A 15,303-nucleotide genomic window follows, 5' to 3' on the forward strand; every position below is an offset into this window, starting at 1 on the left:
GGAAGCGTGAAAGGGGCTTTTCCCTATCTTGCATGGACAATTTTGACATATTGATGTGTGCAATGGTGCAGTCTGATGCAACGTGAGAGGTTTTTTAACTTTTTTTTAATGAGTAAAGTGTTAGAACACACCAAGAGGGAGAGCACGAGAGGGGGTTCACCCTCTCGTATCGAAAATTTTGAGAAACTGATGTGTGCAATGGTGCAATCTGAGAGGTGTTTCAATTTATTTTGCACTAGGTATAACTGTTTTGAAATTGACATTGAACACTGATATTTTTATTACATTTTTGCATGATCAGTGTTTGAGTCACAATATTCAACAACCAAACAATGACAATACATTTTGTGAAAAACAGTTTTCAGTTTGCCAGAGACTAAAGACAAATGAATATGCAGGAATGGAAAATCTATGACCTTGTGTCATTTCTCCCGCTGCCAGGTTCTAATGAAAAGCCTTAATACGGTATTGTTGAATGTCAAAATGGTTATTGAACTGAAGTCAATTAAGGTCATATGCACCTCGAAAGTGAAAGACTTAAACTTTTGCTCCAACGTTCCTCAGTGAAACTTTCTACCATTATCTTACCAAAGCAAGAATAAAAAATCAGGGGTCACCATGCAATCTTTGGTACTAGAGAGACAAATAACTTGTGATTTCTCGATATTTGAAATTCAAAATGGCCGCCATCCCTGTGTTAACTCTATGGAGAAAAATAAAAATTTTCGAATTTCGAAAAACTAAGCCACGTAAAAGTTTTCTTTCACCAAGAGCTTTAAAATGAACCCCCATATGTGGTATATCAGAAGAGAATTGTAAAAGTTTGAGAGTCCGAATGTCTGTCCCCGAGGTGCGTTCTACCTTAAAATATGTTTCCGTGATAATAAGTGATGAATTCACAACAGTTCAGTTTTGTCCTAGATCCTGTTAAAATTTGAGAAAATAATGTGTGCAATGGTGCAGTCTAGTGCAATCTGACAGGTATTTTCAATTTTGTCTTTTACCAGTACTGTTAGAACATCCCCCAAGGGGCAGAGCACGAGAAGGAGTCCCCCCTCTCGCAACAAAAATTTTGAGAAATTGATGAGTGCAATGGTGCAATCTGAGAGGTGTTTCAGTTAATTTCGTACAAAAAATTGAGTAACCCCTTCTTCTTCTCCACATTTTGAGCGACCCCCTTCAAGTTTTCATTTTTTTGAGTGACCCCTCACATTCCTCCGACTCTCTAAATAATGAGGGTCAATTATACCAATAGAGCATGAACAGTAGTGCTAGAAATCCTGCTAAAATTTGAAATTTCCCACTCCCGCATGAGCTCCAGTCTTTGCTGTGGTTCGCTACTTTGAGGTAAGTGTCGCATCTCTCTCTCTCTCTCTCTCTCTCTCTCTCTCTCTCTCTCTCTCTCTCTCTCTCTCTCTCTCTCTCTCATATGAAGCATCGACTAATACCAGACCGTGACACACTCGCCTACTTTTGAAAACCAGCTTCCTTGCTGTACAATAGATTTACCATCAACAAGCAATATTAAAAGAAAAACTTCCTTATGCATAATGTATATATCCTTTATACAACATCACGGGGCATCGACCGTGAAGCAACGTGTTGTCCTATACTGACTGAACCGTGATGTCTACCAACAGTCAGTCCCTCCACTGCACTGTGGATGTACTGTGGTGTACCATACGCAATGTGCGGTAGCTGTGGTGCATGTGACCCGGCCGGGATGACCAACAACGATAACCCAGTGCCGTTGAGATTGATTTATTTGCCTGAACCTCTTTTTTCCCAGCCCATTGTATATCTGCTTTAGTACCACTATGATAATCAACTGTTCCTAACAAAACACCAGTCCATCTGCCCTATAGAGAATGATGTGTGTAAAGTATATCTTTGTATAGCCATGTTTCACGTCCGGGTATGTTGTGAAGATGCATCATAGGTTTAGGATGGGGCTTCGTTCAAACAAACATGTGAGTTATTAAGTAATGTGAATCAGCTGACAACAAGAAAACGGTAAGATATTGAAAAAGTTCTAATTTATTGTACCCTTTCAAAAGCCATTGCTTTACAGAAAGTAACAAGCAAATGTACGCGATGATTGGTACGCGCAGAAACGACGCGCCGTATTCCAGAACGTGGTAGCGGGCTATATCACAGCACGCGACAGGGCTATATCAGCGCACGCGACAGGGCTATATCACCTAAACCATGTTCTATCATTTTTTGTTCTATATCACATGAGTGAGGCTCAGCCAATCACAGTACCTGAATAATACGTGAGGTGTAATAAAGTACATTAAACGAGAAAAGCTTGAACAACACTGTCTTCGTTTTTAGACGTTAATTCAACTTCATGTAGCATTGGAGAAAAGGATTATTTCTTAAAATGCAGAGGTTGGGAATGACTGGTGGTTTCTATGATGTTGTAAAATCTATGTATGATAACACTCAGTACAAAATGAAACTACCAAGAGGTATTTCTGATGGGTTTCTTTCTACGTGTGGTGTTAAACAAGCTTGTAACCTTTCACCAACTTTATTCAATATTTTTCTGAATGATCTCCCAGGTGTTTTTGGTGATATGTCTGATTTCCCAATAGAAATTGGAGACCTGAAAATGAGTTGTATTTTGTATGCTGATGACTTAATACTTATGTCAAAATCTGCAGAAGGTTTACAGAATTGTCTGAATAAGTTACTTTCTTATAGTAAATTATGGGGTCTCACAGTTAATGTAGATAAGACAAAAACAATGGTATTTAACAAGAGTAATCATTTCATAAACAATGTGCAATTTTACTTTGACAACAATTTGATTGAAACAGTGAAACATTTTACATATGTTGGTGTTCTTATTACACCAAATGGAAAATTCAAACAAAACCAGAATAATCTTAAAAACAAAGCAATGAAAGCTTTATTCAGCATAAAAAGGTCAATTTTATGTGAAAGAATGTTAAATCCTAGACTTTGCTTAAAACTTTTTGACACATTGATTGTTCCAATTCTTTCATATGCTTCTGAAATTTGGGCAACAGAAATCACTGGTACTGATAATTGTCTTGAAAGTCTTTGTATGTCGTTTTACAGATTTATTCTAGGAGTCAGTAAACGTACTCCTTTGGAAGGCATAAGAGCTGAGTTGGGTAGACTACCATTGAAGACCTCACTTTATATGTCTGTTATAAGATATTGGTGTAGACTGAACAGTTTGCCTTCAAATCACATTCTTAAAAAGGCACTCACAGAAAACAGAAAAAATCAATCTCCTTGGGTGAAATTTGGGGGATTGTAATCATATGCATGTTTTCAGTTCATTGGGAGTGAAATCATATTGTCAACTAAAAAATAAAATAAAATCTTACAAGTGAATATTTGGGTTCATGGAGGAGAAATATGTTTGATGATGTAAGAAAAAATGGAAATGGTAACAAATTACGTACATATAGAATTTTCAAAACTCAGTTTGTCTTCGAAAATTACTTAGAATGCTTGTCTGACTTTACACTCCGTAAATATTTGTCCAAATTCAGATTGAGTGACCATAACTTGGGTATTGAAATGGGAAGAAAAAGTAAACCTAGATTACCTTTGAGTGAAAGAATCTGTCAGAGATGTGATTATAATGAAATTGATGATGAGTTTCATTTATCATTTTCATGTAAAAATCATACTTCAGAAATAATTTTATTGGGACAAAGTAGTGGTACAGATTTTTGTAAATGTTATAGTCTCTTAGAAAAAGAAGAAATTGTTAAAAGTTAATGGAACAAAATGGTCTTGATCTAAAGAATACAAATGTATGCTGAACCCTCCAGCAGCTCCGGGCTGAAAAATGTTCTGGTAACTTTTGTTCATATGTTGTTCAGACTTTTACTGTTTTCTTTACATGTTTATACTGAGCTCAAGCAGCTCCAATGAATGTAATTATTGCATGTTTTCGTATTACAGAGTTGAATGGTTGTTTTTCTTTCTCTGTATTGTTCACTTTCATTTGTAACACATCTTGATGTATCATACCATACTCTCTGTTAGTATGTGTAGAGTACAGTAAAGATTGATTGATTGATTGATTGATTGATTGATTGATTGATTGATTGATTGATTGATTGATTGATTGATTGCGATCGAGCAACAAATAGAACGTTTCACTGTGGTGAGTCTCGATCGACACTTGAGTACATTCTTAGCAAAGTTTCGAAAACAAGTGCTTGTTCGGTGTAATAAAATTAATAACACACGCTAGCACGGGCAAGATCACGATTTGTTGCCTGCCCTCGGGCTGGTGCTCATGACGGTAATATTGATGATACCCTCGCCTTCGGCTCGGGCATCATCAATATTACCATCATGAGCACCATCCCTTGCATTTTTATTGGTCGAGCTGAACCACGTGACTGACCACAAATACACAGTAATGGTTTGTTTACATGTCCGTGAATACGAAAACTAAGATTAACAACTCAAAGTGTCGTATTTTTACAGCTGAAACGTAAATCATAATCAATCACAAAATAAAATGGAGCACTTGTTGGCCAAGTTGAGATACTTTTTTCCGATAACATCTTCGGATTTGCCAAATTGTTACACTGCGCGTGACAGTGCGTCGCGTATTGGTCAGTTCTGGGCCCAGTTGTCGTTCGCTTGGGAAATTTTCGCAAATTTTGACGGTTTTCTTGGGTTCGTTGATAATATAATGGAAACAACTGAAATAACAGACTCCGCCATGAACATAAACGTTTATTTATGGGCGCGGGCTCGATGAAAGCCAAAATTATGGTCAGCGCTTTGTCCGTTATTTCTATAATATAGTTTCAGTTGAATTGCTGTGTGATGCAGTTGAATGGTGCATATTATTCTTCGACGGATGACCTTCACAAATCATCAGTCTATCTTCCCTAGGTGTAGAGAATGATGTGTGTCAAGTATGTCTTTGCATAGCAATGTTTCACATCCGGGTATGTTGTGAAGATGCATCATGGGTTTAGGATGGGATTTTGTTCAAACAAACATGTCAGTTCACAACTAATGTGAATCAGCTGACAACTTGAAAACGGTTTGATATTGAAAAACTAAGCAAACCTAATATCATGTTGCTTAGGCCTCGTTTGGTTCACAGGTCGTCTTTGAAAATCGTGTAGAATTTTTCGTTTCGTAACGATAGCTTAAATGTTTTACACGTTAAGAATAAATGACGTTTAGGCCATATTTGTACAACAAATTTTGAATTAAACCTTCACAGTCTAAGAACTATAGGTATACAGATTTGTTTAATAATGATGGATTGGGGAACTAGATATATCGCAGCTATTTAACAACAGTGGTTTGTAAAAAAGTAAAAGTAAACTTCATAAAAAATTGGTAGTTTCTGGCCATTCAACTTACGTCTGCAGAAGTCCATATTTATCCGGTGAAGACAGAATATTAAAAACGTTTTTGCTGCAGGAATTTCTTATTGATGAGTCGACTTGTCTTCCGTGTGTGGTACCACGAAAATTGCCAATGACATCAAATGATAACAATCTTAATCACACTATTTCTCATAACAACTAAATGTTCCGTGGGTTTGCTGTTTTATTTGCAGGCTACTTTTCGACAGCCATCGATATCACAATGTCTTTGGCAAAGGCCAATCCTGAGATTGCATATGAAGTATTAACAGAGGATCACTTCGAAGAAGCTGCCCACATTTTGGCGAGTACGTTCGTTAATGGAGAACCAGTAAGTTTGGCTTTAAAGCTGCAATACGAAGCAGAACTTACATACAATCGGTTATTGTGTCGAAATTCTGCAAAGGATGGAGTGTCGGTTGTTGCTATCGACAAGGAGTTGAATAAAGTCATCGGGGCCGCCGCGGGAACGATCGTGAAGGGAACTGACCCAAACGCGATGTTAGATGAGTTCAGTCTGATGCCTGACGAAGTGAAACCTTACTACAAACCGGTTGGTCCTTTATTTGGAAAACTTGAGCGATGCATTTTCGAGAGTTCCAAATTTCTGAATAATCCCGACTGCAAAATTTTGAAGAGTTACAGAATAAGTGTCCATCCTGATTATGGAGGTCGTGGTATCGGTACGAAACTTGCCGACGTGCGACGAGAGCTGGCCGAGAAGAAAGATATCAAATTTATCTCCCTCGTTTGCTACTGCTCTAGGAAGTCAGATTCTGTACAAGAAGCTGGGTTATGAGGACATCGGTGAAATTTTCTACAAAGACTACACGTACAACGATGAGAAACCGTTTGCTGGAATTACTTGCCCTCCCTCTGCAAAAGCTATGGTTCTGCAGTTATTTTAAGCGTACATCTTAATGACGAGCAAATAATCAACGAAATCGAAAAAGGCTTAACAAATTGAGTTGAAATATTTATTTGGTATGTTGCTAAATTTGCTGGTTTTCAACAATGAGATACAAAAGAAGCATTTCGCATACAAATAACTTCAATGAACAGTGTGTATGTGTGATCGATGTTACAATGGTCCAGAATTTCAGGGGATACACGTTTTTGAACTTGATTTTCACCGCTACCACTGTTACATGCAGTTCCTTTACTGTCCCCAAACTATTTAGAAGTTGATAAAGTTCTCGCTCAGTCTGATCTATCTTTGGCTATATAAACATACACCCTGAACCAGTTTTATCCAAACTTAATACACGGTCAATGCACCATGACATATCCATTTACGTCAATATATTTTGTGATACGATCCAATAAGGCCACTATTCAGTCATTTTATGCGTTTTACACGTCCACATCATTATTCAAATATGCCTGAATAGAATTCATTTAAAGATGACATAATGGTACTGTATGATGACATAGTATGTACATGTCAAATCCCATGATATCTCAGAGTAATGGTTTTGTTATATATATATATATATATATATATATATATATATATATATATATATATATATATATATATATATATATATATATATATATATATATATATATTCACCGATGGCCACTTTAGTGTTGATCGAGCCTGTCTGGTACAAGCAGAATTTCTGTCTGCAGAAGGGTGATAAAACGGTTACTTTACCCTGTATCAGTGGTGATAATGATCCTACTATCGGTACCCCGTGGACACGCCGATTAGCCTGAAATTAGGGAGTGATTATAAAATACACTGTATACAAATGATGTTGACCACAGCATTTGCCCTATCAGTACTCAGTATCTGCTAAAATTCATGTGTTTCAAATGTAGTCAGTGTTACAGAACATCACACATTTTGTGCCGATTTCAATATTGCAGTGAATGAATACCAACGATACTATAGTGTGTATCGCAAGTGTCGTGTTCAGACTTTGTTCAGACGCGGGAATTGAGGAAATGCCACTTTGAAAATGTTAGCGATTAAATTACAGACATCGCCCGTCTTGACTGCAAAACTTTCGAAATAAACATTCACTTGCACTAAGCCATGTTTCTTTCCTACAAACCGTGAATAAACGTACTCCAATTTCACTTGGTACGAGAGAAAAAGTAAGAGTAAAATACAGTCGGGGTAGCATTTTACATGTACATGTATTCACATGTGTGTAACCATATGAACGACACTTTTCTCATCCCGGTTGAAGGGAACTTGTCCTGATACATGTTCATCTCTTCCAAACTTTTCTGGCTCCCTCCACGCTTATCTTAAAACGCTTGCTTGTTTCTTTGTAAGCTCCTCGTGATACCTCGCTAGGTGCGGGATTGCCACCACAATCTCTTATATTTTGAACAATCAAGCTTGCTACGTCCTCACTGAAGTATTTGCCCCTATGATATTAGCGACTGTTGTTGATGTTCGTTGTCGGAGTGCAGACTTAAAGCGTGTCTACAGTGCAGTGTTGTGATCGATTTGAATTGGGCAGGCGAGACATTTTAGTAGAACGTTATCTCAATCCTAACAGTGGGGTGCCGATAGTGAACCTTACATTTATTACACCGATCACCACTTTGTTTCGTTTGTACAAACAGAATTTCTGCTTGCTGCAGACAGGCTTAATCAACACTAAAGTGGCCACGGGTGTATATATATATATATATATATATATATATATATATATATATATATATATATATATATATATATATATATATATATATATATGTGTGTGTGTGTGTGTGTGTGTGTGTGTGTGTGTGTGTGTGTGTGTGTGTGTGTGTGTAATTGTCAGCAGCCGGAATGATTACTTTAACTGATGTATTAAATTACGCTTAGATAAATACCTTTGTCTTTACTACATGTCATTTTTATGGTCAAAGCATCTGGACACACTTTGAAACACGGATACAAAGGAGCGCCTTGTACTTATATGTAATATATGTCAGAGAATCCAGGTATCTAAGCAAGCATTCGAATACTTTGATATTCAGGAGTGCGCCCCGGGGACAGATATTTGGACTCTCAAATTTTTACAAATCATTTCTGATCTACCACTTATGGGGCTTGTTTTTAAAGCTCTTGGAGTAAGAAAATGTTCACTTTCTTTTCAGAAAATCGAAAATTTTATTTTTCCCCATAGAATACACACAGGAATTGCAGCCATTTTGAAGTACAAATATCGGTAAATGTCAGGTAATTTGTTTCTCTTGTACCAAACTTTGCACAGTGACCCTTGGTTTTTACTCATTATTTGGTAAGAGCATTGTTTAAAGTTTCATTAAGGAAAGTTCGGGCAAATTTTTTTTAAGTCTTTCAATTCCGCGGCGCGTACTACTCTAAGACAAATCGTGCTGAAGAAAAAGGCTGAATATGAAAAAAATAATTCTTTTAACATAACGATATGAGTTGATAGAAATTAAAATGTTATTGAATAAAAGGGAAACTGATAACTAATCCGCACATTATCACAAGATATTCAGAGATAAACGTGGGCAACGGATGGTTCCGGCGAACGAATACGGCATCTCCTCTCATTTAGTTGTCGAACATGTATGTCCCGGTAAATAGTGACCAGAAAGATATGGTCACTCTTTATATTAGGATGGGCAAAGTACAGTCTTCAAATGGCAGTAAAATTATGGGTTTAACCAAAAACAATAGGTGATAATATGAGTCAATGGTATTTTCTGATTTGGCATTTACAAAACAACCAGAAAACAAATGGATTTGTTTGAAAATAGCAGAGTCACTCTACACATAACGCCTTAATGTTAACATACTGCAAACGATAGCGGTTTGCTTGGTAAACCTTAAGCACTTTATTGTGAATTCATCAAAATATTAATTTTAATATCAAAAGTCACTATACTGTTGCTTTTCCTTTTATTGTTACCATTCATTCTTCCAAAACAGTATTTCTAGTCAAATTACATTAACTACTCCTAGTTTTTTTCTCTCTTTGAAACTAAAATGCATGAAATATAAGCTTATATAGGTTCTAGCAAATGTTCTTTCTCAGATTCAACCGTAGGGCTTCAAAATTGGTTACAATTTTTCAAAACTGCCATTCACCAGAGGACGCCCCATTCATACAACCTCCTCAAAGAAGAACATTTTTTTTCTCTGTTTTTGAATAACAGATTATCTTTCATCAATTTTCTTTCTCACGTCGCACGTAAAGTATCAAAATAGTTTACAAATTTTAAACCTTGTTGTATAATCACAGATTGACATCTGCCCGGAAAAAATTTGTGCAAATCAATATGAATTCTTTATGGTAATACGTAAAACGTTATTCAAGGGAAGTGATTTGCCCATACATTATTTCTTTGGTTGGTATTCAAAAAAGGATGACCTGAAAGTGCCACTGACAGTATCTTCCTCTGGTGCAAATCTTTCTACGGGAAAAAGTGACTGTTCTCTTTGAGCCCCCGAAAACAAGCATGTCATTGACTATGAATCCACTAAAAACTATTTCATTCAAGTCATTGAAAAGGATAGTCAGGTGGCTTAACAAAAATATCGTTACACGGATGACAAAAGTGCCAAATTTGCTACAGAGGTTCGCATACATGTGTAGATCAAAATTAGCTATTGCTCCAAAAATGTTGGCCACCGGAAAGGCTCGATGACGTCATAAATTCAAAATGGCCGCCGTGATATTGCTTAAAATGGTAAAATACTGCTAATTCAGGCAGTTTTCAATATTATTTTGAATAAACTGTCACAAACATCCCAAATTACAAATATAACATAATATGATGCAAATCAATTATTGTGATGACGTCATAAAGCCAAAATGGCCGACCAAATTCAAAATATCCGCCATGATATCGTGTGATAACGTTCAATTACTGTTGATGAAGCCTGTGTCAGCATTTTAGTGCCTGAACTGAAATTAACACTCCAAATTACAGACAAAACATACAATTGATGCAAATTTATTATTGTGATGACGTCATGAAAACAAAATTGCAACCGAAAATTACAAAACGGCCTATTATGAAGTTCACTATGCTTAGTACAATAGCCCTTTTATGTGACAAAATGATAGTTTCAAGATAATGTACAATTTCTCTTGATGATTCGTAAACTCAGAATAAATGATAAATGTACCAAAACTTAGCCAATAAGCTCAACACAAGCGGCAAACTATGATGAAATTATTGATTATTTAACAATGGCCTCAGTCTGAAAAAGTGAATCAATTAAAGGAAATGAGGGCAACTTTACATATCGGTTCTACCTTTGGAAGTGTTACGATATAATGAGTAGATCAATAGTAGTGTGATTTCATGATAACAAAAAACATGGCGAGAAACCGGTGAATAGATCATGCCTTGAGCCTGGTCATGTGACCTTAGCCCCGAAAAAAGGTTTTATGTTTGTGAGTTTGGTCTTTTGCTTCCTTTGTTGAATTTTCTGGGTTTTTTTTATGTCTTGATGTGTGGTGACAAACACATAAGTTTGTGCTGCAATAGTTCTCTTTCTTAAGGATGTGCTGGCCTAAAAAAGACAGTTTCGTCAGGGCTTTATGAACAAAGAGAAGACTTTGTTGACTTTTGAAGCTAGCTCACCTTGCTTTTTTTGCAGCGTTCGTGGATTTTATGAAAAGCGTCTTTGCCTTTCGTTTTTGGTATCGTTTTGCTGTTTTGAAACCAAAAGAATAAAAAACGCCAGGAAGAACATAAACAAAAATTCGATGATTAAACAAAAGCAAGAACTCAGAAAGATTCTCAGATTCATCAAAAATCTTGCAAATCAAACCTTACCAAATGTTGAAATCAAAGCATCAAGCACAAACTTGAAATTTATTCCCATTCCTAAGTGCCTATACAGAAAAATTGTCCTATCAGATATCAGCAAATCTATTCGCATCATAAGATTGTGCAATATCATGAGAAACAAACGATCAATTCATCAATCAATCAGACATATGTTCTAAGATAAATCCAACGTCGACACTGCTAACAGCGGAAAACCCAAAATTGTAAAACTGTCTCGAAGCAACTTAGATCGATAGAGGAAATTCCATTCGCAACCCACATCAGAAAGAACATAAGTCTAGCAGGAAAGACTGCTCTGAACAATCTGTCTAAAAACAAATAAATCACAATAAAACCCATCGATAAAGTAAGAGGCACAGCAATTTTGAATACGACAAATGACATTAAAGAAAGTTATAGACAGCTGCGAAATGTACACTATTATTGTACATTAAGGCAAGACTTGGCGACATTAACTATAAGGTGGAAATTGTATATGATATCGTTTATCTGCGACAAGAAGATCATTGACGAGGTGATTTACAGTTTCCCCATTCCCATAAGTAGAATAATTTGTACACCACGATGTTTTCCCCTGCCAAAATATACAGAACCCAAGCAGAAGGAACAATCATTATCCAACGTCTCAATAGAAATGGCTGCTCGAGCCCAATAAACCAATTAATTAAATATCGGAATTTCTAGACTTTGTCATAAAACCATGCGAAGACGACTTACATATATCAGGGACACAAAAACTTCATTAACTAGTTAGAATCAATAAAAATACAAGCAAACTCTATTCTGGTAACATTAGAAGTGTTATCAATGTAGTAAAATATGACAAAAATGAAGCCATAAATACAGCAATCGCAGCGTTGGACTCTGAAACATTACCAGTCCACTGATATGATACAAAACCCCACCAACAACGTAAATGAAAGCCTGTCGATTATTCTGAAACGCAACATATTTTAATTCAACTGAGAAAAATACAAACAAATCTATGGCTGAAGCATGGGCTCACCAGAAATAGCTAATATAACATACCATGAAACGGAGAAAACTATATTAAATCCCAAATCCGGTCAAATATTCTTATGGAAACGTTTAAAAAGGTATAATTTTCATGATTTACTCAGGAACAGAAAATAAACTTATAACATTCAGAACATTTGCCGAGGAGTGCAACACCCTGTACCATACGTTCAACTTGGGAATTCATAATTGAACATTTTATCGACAAAATCTCATACCTCGACCTTGTGGTCTTCAAATGCCAGAGACGCAATCGAGAGAGATGGCTCCACTGTAAAACCAACACAGAACCATCTGATGATATTTATCTGCCACCAACCTTCAAATGCTTCATTAAAGGTGAATTACTCGGATATGTTCGCACATGCAACAACAATATGGACTTCATAAAATGGTCACTTTCTCAACGCAAAAACTTGAACAACGAGATTACAAAAAGAAAGACATAACTTGTATCAAAAAAGAAGTTAATGTAACAAAACGTCAGCCATCCTTCATCAACAAAAGTAAGAGTAATGATGTAACAAAAACCTTGTCAGCACAACCTCATCATAACCAGCCCAATCAAACTATATGATAAGAAACTGGAAAATAATGAAGGATGATTATACGCTGGCCATGATATTCCAGAAAACCTATAATAACGTATAAAAGAAAGAAAAAACATACAAGATATCCTCCTTCAAGCAAAATTCAAACACAAGGAGAGTACAAATGAACGACCTGAGCTACAATTCACGCAACAATCATAGTAGAACATAATTATCTTAGCATCTCTCTTTGATGGCTACCATCAAACTAAACATGTTGGAATACAAGACCATTCAAGTGACTGAAGAAGGGACCTCACTTTGGCCGGAAATGCCGGTAGGAGGAATCACCAACATAAAACCTTTTTTCTGGGACCAAGGTCACATTACGAGGGTCAAAACATTATCGATTCATTGGTTTCTCACCATGTTTCCCTTTCACGAAACCAAATTGATCTACTCACTATATATATACCGTATCATAAACAAGGTTGAACCTGTGTGTGAGGTTGCCTTAATTTCCTTTTATATCGATTCGATTTTTCAAACACAGATTATTGTTTAATAATAAATAATCTCATAAGAGTCTGCTACTTTTGTTGAACTTATTGGCTAAGTTTTGGTACATTTATCTTTTATTTTGAGTTTATGGAATATTAATACATATTGTACATTACCTTGAAACTATCATCTTGTCACGTATAGGGGCTATGGTACCAAGCATAGTGAACTTCTTCCATTTTGTAATTTTCGGTTGCCATTTTGGTTTTATGACGTCATCACAATAATTTATTTGCATCAATTATATGTTTTGTCTGTAATTTGGGGTGTTAATTTCAGTTCAGGCGATAAAATGCTGAAACATGCTTAATTAAGAGTGCTTACATTTTTAAACAATGTTACGGAAGACATTTGAATTTGGTCGGCCATTTTGGCTTTATGACGTCATCATAATAATTTATTTGCGTCAATTTAATGTTTTATTTATAATTGAGAATGTTTGTGTCAGTATATTCAATAAAAATATTGAAAACTAGCCGAATAAACCGTATTTTACCATTTTTAAGCAATAAAATGGCGGCCATTTTGAATTTATGATGTCATCGAGCCTTTCCGGTGGCCAAATTTTTGGAGCAATAGCTAATTTTGATCTACATATATATGTGAACCTCTGTAGCAAATTTGGCACTTTTGTCATCCGTGTAACGATCTTGCTGTTTTTTGTTGCTAAGCCACCTGACTAGGAAGCGGATGGAAAGTTTTGGCAAATTTAATGCATGCGTACAGTTATGATTGTCTGTTGTGTGGTTCCAAAAGCCACACTAACCCCGTTCTGAACAATACCCCACTACTCGTCACTCGTACAAGGTCACTGTATAATCTATTTTCATGGTGATAAAATTGTTATCAATACTGCCCTTTGTGCCACGAAACGACGACAACACACAAACTGTACGCATAGAGGTTATGATCCACCATTATTTCACGTCTACAGACCCACACACTGCATGTAGGCGGACAAGTCTATGTCGAAGACGGAAATACTACTCAAACATGAACAGCAGAAGAAGTTGTATTTGTTATTGGGGAAAAAAACTTGAATTTGTTCAGGCTTTACTGGAGTTCGCTTCCGCCAGTGTAACGGACCCGTAAATCTTCTCTGTACAGGCAACCGACCAGTACTGGCCAATTTTCAAATATTTTTAACAGGGATGCTTTGCGTGCTTGTTTTATATTCATGAGCATATTTGTAGTAAAAATACATTTGGATGGGGATATATATAATAGCTGATAGTAATTACCCTCTCTACTACAACTGGAAGGAGAATGCCTCTCCAGCATTAGTTTTTCCACTGCCAGGAAACCCCCCTTCACCTCTGTCCACCAAACATCACACTGCCCCTCCCCACAACGAAAGTTTCATTGCCATCTCTCCTCCACATGCTTTTCCCCTATTCCCTTACGTAACCGTATCACACTCCCTTTGCCTTTGTCCCATCACCATTTTCAAAATGCCCGCCTAGCAAAAGAATGAAGTTTCCCCGTCCGCTAAAAATAAAAACTGCCCACCCGCCCGCTAGGAAATAGCTTCAACAGCTTTTATATGCCCCTGAGTCTTCACTCTACGTTTCAGCGACCTAGGCACATAACAAAAGTGACCAAAATTCAAACAGTAACTTTATAGATCACGCGTATACGTCGCTTAGGTCGCGAAGTTCATGAAACGATGTTGTCCTCATTCGGTATTATTTAATAAGGAAGCTGTCATTATTTACATCTGGGAGTCGAAGGAATTGAAAGGGGTCACTCAACAAACTTTAAAATTTTCCGTTAAGTTTGGATCAAGTGCACACTTTTGGTCAAATCAACAGCTACTCACAATTCTTAGGATTAATGACGGCTACTGAAACATTTTCACAGTCGATTGGGTCGGGCTATACCTTTGTGGTGAAAAAACGCCCATTGTAATTAAACTCAAAATATCACTTAGGTTTACAAAAAAGTGTCATCAATTTAACATTGAATTGATTGATCTAATGTTTCTGTGTTGAAAACATCAGAATATCTACAACATCGTGAGATGG

This window comes from Ptychodera flava, chromosome 16, assembly GCF_041260155.1.
Source record: "Ptychodera flava strain L36383 chromosome 16, AS_Pfla_20210202, whole genome shotgun sequence".
NCBI lineage: Eukaryota > Metazoa > Hemichordata > Enteropneusta > Ptychoderidae > Ptychodera > Ptychodera flava.